We start from the raw sequence: 8,634 nt of genomic DNA, 5'->3' as shown, positions 1-8,634 counted from the left end.
CAGGTTATATAGTGACTCAGTGACTCACTACTGTAATGGTCCAGGTTATATAGTGACTCAGTGACTCACTACTGTAATGGTCCAGGTTACATAGTGACTCAGTGACTCACTACTGTAATGGCCCAGGTTATATAGTGACTCAGTGACTCACTACTGTAATGGTCCAGGTTATATAGTGACTCAGTGACTCACTACTGTAATGGTCCAGGTTATATAGTGACTCAGTGACTCACTACTGTAATGGTCCAGGTTATATAGTGACTCAGTGACTCACTACTGTAATGGTCCAGGTTATATAGTGACTCAGTGACTCACTACTGTAATGGTCCAGGTTATATAGTGACTCAGTGACTCACTACTGTAATGGTCCAGGTTATATAGTGACTCAGTGACTCACTACTGTAATGGTCCAGGTTATATAGTGACTCAGTGACTCACTACTGTAATGGTCCAGGTTATATAGTGACTCAGTGACTCACTACTGTAATGGTCCAGGTTATATAGTGACTCAGTGACTCACTACTGTAATGGTCCAGGTTACAAAGTGACTCAGTGACTCACTACTGTAATGGTCTAGGTTACAAAGTGACTCACTACTGTAATGGTCCTGGTTACAAAGTGACTCAGTGACTCACTACTGTAATGGTCCAGGTTACAAAGTGACTCACTACTGTAATGGTCCAGGTTACAAAGTGACTCAGTGACTCACTACTGTAATGGTCCAGGTTATATAGTGACTCAGTGACTCACTACTGTAATGGTCCAGGTTATATAGTGACTCAGTGACTCACTACTGTAATGGTCCAGGTTACAATGTGACTCACTACTGTAATGGTCCAGGTTACAAAGTGACCCACTACTGTAATGGTCCAGGTTATATAGTGACTCAGTGACTCACTACTGTAATGGTCCAGGTTACAAAGTGATTCACAACTGTAATGGTCCACGTTATATAGTGACTCAGTGACTCACTACTGTAATGGTCCAGGTTACAAAGTGACTCACTACTGTAATGGTCCAGGTTATATAGTGACTCAGTGACTCACTACTGTAATGGTCCAGGTTACAATGTGACTCACTACTGTAATGGTCCAGGTTACAAAGTGACTCAGTGACTCACTACTGTAATGGTCCAGGTTACAAAGTGACTCACTACTGTAATGGTCCAGGTTATATAGTGACTCAGTGACTCACTACTGTAATGGTCCAGGTTACAATGTGACTCACTACTGTAATGGTCCAGGTTACAAAGTGACTCAGTGACTCACTACTGTAATGGTCCAGGTTACAAAGTGACTCACTACTGTAATGGTCCAGGTTATATAGTGACTCAGTGACTCACTACTGTAATGGTCCAGGTTATATGGTGACTCAGTGACTCACTACTGTAATGGTCCAGGTTATATGGTGACTCAGTGACTCACTACTGTAATGGTCCAGGTTATATAGTGACTCAGTGACTCACTACTGTGATGGTCCAGGTTACAAAGTGACTCACTACTGTAATGGTCCAGGTTACAAAGTGACTCAGTGACTCACTACTGTAATGGTCCAGGTTACAAAGTGACTCACTACTGTAATGGCCCAGGTTACAAAGTGACTCAGTGACTCACTACTGTAATGGTCCAGGTTACAAAGTGACTCAGTGACTCACTACTGTAATGGTCCAGGTTACAAAGTGACTCAGTGACTCACTACTGTAATGGTCCAGGTTACAAAGTGACTCAGTGACTCACTACTGTAATGGTCCAGGTTACAAAGTGACTCAGTGACTCACTACTGTATGTGTGTGTGTGTTTGGGGGGGGTGTATGTATGTGTGTGTATGTTTATGAACTAGTTCCCTCTGCTGAGGGGGAGTGATGCGGAACACTTAAAGTGTCGTAGCCAATCACAGAAGATGCCACAATGAATCAGTTCCTTTGTCCATGTTCTAGGCTTCATCTCAGGTTCTCTTTCTGGTCCATGTTCTAGGCTTCATCTCAGGTTCTCTTTCTGGTCCATGTTCTAGGCTTCATCTCAGGTTCTCTTTCTGGTCCATGTTCTAGGCTTCATCTCAGGTTCTCTTTCTGGTGTGTCCATGTTCTAGGCTTCATCTCAGGTTCTCTTTCTGGTGTGTCCATGTTCTAGGTTTCATCTCAGGTTCTCTTTCTGGTCCATGTGTGAATACTTGCTGAGACAGGGTGTAATCTATCTTTTCTCCCCTTGGAGATATTACGCAGAGGAGAGGAGAGGAGAGGAGAGGAGAGGAGAGAGAGAGAGAGAGAGAGAGAGAGAGAGAGAGAGAGAGAGAGAGAGAGACCCAGTCAAATCATGAGAAAACATGGCCCTAAACAGAGAGTACACAGCGGCAGAATACCTGACCACTGTGACTGACCCAAATTAAGGAAAGCTTTGACTATGTACAGACTCAGTGAACATAGCCTTGCTATTGAGAAAGGCCGCCGTAGGCAGACCTGGCTCTCAAGAGAAGACAGGCTATGTGCTCACTGCCCACAAAATGAGGTGGAAACTGAGCTGCACTTCCTAACCTCCTGCCCAATGTATGACCATTTTAGAGACCATTTTGATTTCCCTCAGATTACACAGATCCACAAAGAATTAGAAAACAAATCCAATTTTGATAAACTCCCATATCTACTGGGTGAAATTCCACAGTGTGCCATCACAGCAGCAAGATTTGTGACCTGTTACCACAAGAAAAGGTCAACCAGTGAAGAACACACATGGTTGTAAATACACACAAAATGTCTTTATTCTTTTGGAATTTCTGTGTAATGTTTACCATTATTATCTTTTGTTTATTTCACTTTTGTTAATTATCTACTTCACTTGCTTTGGCAATGTTAACATATGTTAACATGAATTGAGAGGAGGAAGGGGTGGAGAGAGAGAGAGAGACAGAGAGAGAGAGAGAGAGAGAGAGAGAGAGAGAGAGAGAGAGAGAGAGAGAGAGAGAGAGAGAGAGAGAGAGAGAGACAGAGAGAGAGAGAGAGACAGAGAGAGAGAGACAGAGAGACAGAGAGAGAGAGACAGAGAGACAGAGAGAGAGAGAGACAGAGAGAGAGAGACGGAGAGAGAGAGAGAGAGAGAGAGAGACAGAGAGAGAGAGAGAGAGAGAGAGAGAGAGAGAGAGAGAGAGAGAGACAGAGAGAGAGAGAGAGAGAGAGAGAGAGAGAGAGAGAGAGAGAGAGAGAGAGAGAGAGAGAGAGAGAGAGAGAGAGAGAGAGAGAGAGAGAGAGAGAGAGAGAGAGAGAGAGAGACAGAGAGAGAGAGAGACAGAGAGAGAGAGAGAGAGAGAGAGAGAGAGAGAGAGAGAGAGAGAGAGAGAGAGAGAGAGAGAGAGAGAGAGAGAGAGAGAGAGAGAGAGAGAGAGAGGAGACAGAGAGACAGAGAGAGAGAGTAGACAGAGAGAGAGAACTCTGAGTTTTAGAGAGAGGGAACAAGGTCAGAGACACAGAGGAGATCAGAGACCTCCTCCTCCCCATACCCACCTTCCCTTCTCCCCCTTCCTCCCCTGAAGATATCTGAGAGACTCTATTAGAGAGATAGAGAGAGAGAGAGAGACAGAGAGAGAGAGAGAGACACAGAGAGAGAGAGAGAGAGAGAGAGAGACAGAGAGCACAGAGGCAGAGAGAAAGATGAGGAGAGAGAGACAGAGACAAGAGAGAAAGAGAGGAGAGAGAGAGACAGAGACAAGAGAGAAGAGAGAGAGAGAGAGAGAGAGAGAGAGAGACAGAGAGAGAGAGAGAGAGAGAGAGAGAAGGATCATGGTTGTAACTATCAGGTTGTAACTCTGGTTTTTAGAGAGCGGGAACAAGGTCAGAGACACAGAGGGAGATCATTTTACCTCCTCCTCCCCATACCCACCTTCCCTTCTCCCCCTTCCTCCCCTGAAGATATCTGATCACTCTATTACTGATATCCTGCCCCCCCTCTCTCTCTCTCTCTCTCTCTCTCTCTCTCTCTCTCTCTCAATTCAATTCAAGGTGCTTTATTGGCATGGGAAACATGTTTTTCATTGCCAAAGCTATCTCTCTCTCCTCTCTTTCTCTCTTGTCTCTCTCTCTCTCTCTTCTCTCTTTCTCTCTTGTCTCTCTCTCTCTCTCTCCACTCTTTCTCTCTTGTCTCTCTCTCTCTCCTCTCTTTCTCTCTTGTCTCTGTCTCTCCTCTCTTTCTCTCTTGTCTCTGTCTCTCTCTCTCTCCTCTCATTCTCTCTTGTCTCTGTCTCTCTCTCCTCTCTTTCTCTCTTGTCTCTGTCTCTCTCTCTCCTCTCTTTCTCTCTTCTCTCTGTCTCTCTCTCTCCTCTCTTTCTCTCTTGTCTCTGTCTCTCTCTCTCTCCTCTCTTTCTCTCTTGTCTCTGTCTCTCTCTCCTCTCTTTCTCTCTTGTCTCTGTCTCTCTCTCTCCTCTCTTTCTCTCTTGTCTCTGTCTCTCTCTCCTCTCTTTCTCTCTTGTCTCTGTCTCTCTCTCTCTCTCTCTTTCTCTCTTGTCTCTGTCTCTCTCTCTCTCTCTTGTCTCTGTCTCTCTCTCTCCTCTCTTTCTCTCTTGTCTCTGTCTCTCTCTCTCTCTCTTTCTCTCTTCTCTCTGTCTCTCTCTCTCTCTCTTTCTCTCTTGTCTCTGTCTCTCTCTCTCTCTCTCTTTCTCTCTCTGTCTCTCTCTCTCCTCTCTTTCTCTCTTCTCTCTGTCTCTCTCTCTCTCTCCTCTCTCTTGTCTCTGTCTCTCTCTCTCTCCTCTCTCCCTCTCTGTCTGTCTCTCTCTCTCTTTCTCTCTGTCTCTCTCTCTCTTCTCTTTCTCTCCGTCTCTCTCTCTCTCTCTCTGTCTCACTCTCTGTGTCTCTCTCTCTCTCTGTCTCACTCTCTGTGTCTCTCTCTCCTCTCTTTCTCTCCGTCTCTCTCTCTCTCTCTGTCTCTCTCTCTCTCTGTCTCTCTCTCTCTCTCTCTCTCTCCTCTCTCTCTCTCTGTCTCACTCTCTGTGTCTCTCTCTCTCTGTCTCTCTGTCTCTCTCTCTCTCTCTCTTTCTCTCCGTCTCTCTCTCTCTCTCTCTGTCTCTCTCTCTCTGTCTGTCTCTCTCTCTCTCTGTCTCTCTCTCTCTCTCGCTCTCTCTCTCTCTGTCTCTCTCTCTCTGTCTCACTCTCTGTGTCTCTCTCTCTCTCTGTCTCTCTCTCTCTCTCTCTCTCTGTCTCTCTCTCTCCTCTCTTTCTCTCTGTCTCTCTCTCTCCATCTCCTCTCTTTCTCTCTGTCTCCTCTCTTTCTCTCTGTCTCTCTCTCTCTTCTCTTTCTCTCTCTCTCTCTCTCATCTCTTTCACAAATAGTTGTTTCCATGGCTTTCTTTCTTTTATGAAAGCAAATCTATTTTCTCCGTCCACATTGTTACCTTGACAACCCATCCATCTCCGTCTCAGTGTCTGTGTAGTCTCCTTCGTTCTCCTGACTGAGGACAGTCTTGGTTGTCTCTGTGGTCTCCTTCATCCTCCTGACTGAGGACAGTCTTGGTTGTCTGTGTGGTCTCCTTCATCCTCCTGACTGAGGACAGTCTTGGTTGTCTGTGTGGTCTCCTTCATCCTCCTGACCGAGGACAGTCTTGGTTGTCTGTGTGGTCTCCTTCATCCTCCTGACTGAGGACAGTCTTGGTTGTCTGTGTGGTCTCCTTCATCCTCCTGACTGAGGACAGACTTGGTTGTCTGTGTGGTCTCCTTCATCCTCCTGACTGAGGACAGTCTTGGTTGTCTGTGTGGTCTCCTTCATCCTCCTGACTGAGGACAGTCTTGGATGTCTGTGTGGTCTCCTTCATCCTCCTGACTGAAGACAGTCTTTGTTGTCTGTGTGGCTTCTTCATCCTCCTGACTGAGGACAGTCTTGGTTGTCTGTGTGGTCTCCTTCATCCTCCTGACTGAGGACAGTCTTGGTTGTCTGTGTGGCATGGTCTCCTTCATCCTCCTGACCGAGGCCAAGACTGTCCTCAGTCAGGAGGATGAAGGAGACAACACAGACAACCAAGAATGTCCTCAGTCAGGAGGATGAAGGAGACCACACAGACATCCAAGACTGGTTGTCTGTGTGGTCACTGATCTATTTCTCTCTCTATCTTTCTCTTCATTCAATTCAAAGGGCTTTAGGGGAAAGGAGGAGACCTAGTAAAACCAAACCAATGCACTTGCTAATAAACTAATTCACAGAGTCAGCGTATCATCAATGTTATTATCTGAGGCTATCCGGAACATATCCCAGTCCACGTGATCAAGCGTGGAATCCGATTGGTCAGACCAGCGTCGTATAGACCTGAACACGGGTGTTTCCTGTTTAAGTTTCTGTCTATAGGCTGGGAGCAACAAAATGGAGTCATGGTCAGATTTGCCGAAGGCAGGGAGGGGGAGGGCTTTGTATGCGTCGCAGAAGTTAGAGTAGCAATGATCCAGAATGTTACCAGCGTGTGTCGCGCATTCGATATGCCGATAGAATTTAGGAAGCCTTGTTATCAGATTAGCTTTGTTAAAATCCCCAGCTACAATAAATGCAGCCTCGGGATGTGTGGTTTCCAGTTTACATAGAGTCCAGGGAAGTTCTTTCAGGGCCGACGAGGGATATACACGGCTGTGACTATAATCGAAGAGAATTCTCTTGGAAGATAATGAGGTCGGCATTTGATTGTAAGGAATTATTGGTCAGGTGAACAAAAGGACTTGAGTTCCTGTATGTTGTTGTGATTTCACCATGAGTCATTAATCATAAGGCGTACACCCCCGCCCTTCTTCTTACCAGAGAGATGTTTGTTTCTGTCGGTGTGATGTGTGAAGAAACCAGGTGGCTGTACCGACTCTGTCAACGTATCCAGAGTGAGCCATGTTTCTGTGAAACAGAGAATGTTACAATCTCTGATGTCTCTCTGGAAGGCATCTCCTGCCCTAATTTTGTCCACCTTGTTATCTAGAGATTGGACATTGGCGAGTAATATGCTCGCGACCGGTGGATGGTGTGCTCGCCGTCTGCCTCTCCTGTGGCGACTGCGTTGTTTTGGGTCAGCCTCTGGGATGATGATGTCCAGGGTGGAGGTCCGGACAAAGGATCCGCTAAGGGAAAGTCGTATTCCTGGTCGTAATGATGGTGAGGCGACCATCTCTGTCGGCTCCATTTCACTTGCCAAAGCAAGTATTCCTGGTTGTTTTTATATCCAATAGTTCCCCTACTTATTTTCCACCATCATTTGCAAATAAATCCATTAAAATCAATGTGATTTTCAGGATTTCTTTTCTTTCATTTTGTCTGTCATAGTTGAAGTGTACCTACGATGAAAAACTACAGGCCTCTCTCATCTTTTTAAGTGGGAGAACTTGCACAATTGGTGGCTGACTAAATACTTTTTTGCCCCACTGTATATACAATATATATTGAAGAGCATGGGGCTGAAGTGGCATCCCTGTCTCAACACACAGTCCTGAGAAAAGACATCTGGGTGTTTTTTTGCCAATTTTAACTGCGCACTGTTTGTGTGTCATGTGTTTTTTGCCCCCAACACCGCTTTCCATCATTTTGTAGACCGTCATGCCAAATTGAGTCTCTCTCTCTCTCTTTGTCTCTTACTCTCCCTGCGCGCAGGGGAGCGGCTGACGGAACAGACGCCGTAGTGTAGCAGGCAGCAGGCAGTCAGTTGATCAGTAACGGAAAGCGGCACAGATAATATCGGTTTGTCTCACGCGTGCCTGCTGTTAAACACTTGACGTAATTCTCTCTTCTCTGCTCTAATCTGGAGAGAGGGAGAGAAAGAGAGAAGAGGACAGAGAATGAGAGAGAGAGAGAGAGGGCAAAACTGAGGAATGGTGAATTAGAGGAATTGACGGAGGAGTAGAGACGTTTATTCCGGCTGGTTACCTCTGTTCTAGTGACGAGAGAGAGCCGACAGCCCGATATACAGGCGGATTTACCTTCCTCCAACACGGCTCCAGACCAGTGGCTCACCTTCGCTCAACCTGCCCGCCCAGCAGCGCCCTCATCCCGGCTAGAGGTAAAACATAGACTCCGTGCTCTGGCTGAGTTTTTTTGTGTGTGAAAGCACCGCGGATGGAACAGCGTTTTTTAAACCGTAGTGAATGTATTTGCTGAAGGCGAGGAAGGCTCTCTTTCTTTCTCACTCTCTCTCCCTTCTCTTCCTCTCTCTCTCTCTCTCATTGTTTTCTTTACAAGGAGCTGCGTGTGTCGGAATGTCTATTTACAAATTTGATCACATCGATCGATTGATGTTTGGTGTTTCTATCCGTTCTCCGATGTCATGAATATCATGTTGTTGTAGGTCTCTTAGTGTTCATTGTAAACAGAAAACAATCATGTAACTGGTCACTCTGAGATGTGATTATTATAGTGACCTTTCAATGGAAACATCATTCATTTTATATTATTTAACTTAACAAGAGAGAGATCAGACATTTGTCAAGTAGTGTATGGGTAGTTAGTAGTTTAATAACTAGTTGTGATTATGTTAGGCTATGGGTAGTTAGTAGTTTAATAACCAGTTGTGATTATGTTAGGCTATGGGTAGTTAGTAGTTTAATAACCAGTTGTGATTATGTTAGGCGATGGGTAGTTAGTAGTTTAATAACTAGTTGTGATTATGTTAGGCTATGGGTAGTTAGTAGTTTAATAA

This window comes from Oncorhynchus tshawytscha, unplaced genomic scaffold, assembly GCF_018296145.1.
Source record: "Oncorhynchus tshawytscha isolate Ot180627B unplaced genomic scaffold, Otsh_v2.0 Un_scaffold_1176_pilon_pilon, whole genome shotgun sequence".
Lineage (NCBI taxonomy): Eukaryota > Metazoa > Chordata > Actinopteri > Salmoniformes > Salmonidae > Oncorhynchus > Oncorhynchus tshawytscha.
Note: the sequence above shows the minus strand (reverse complement) of the source record.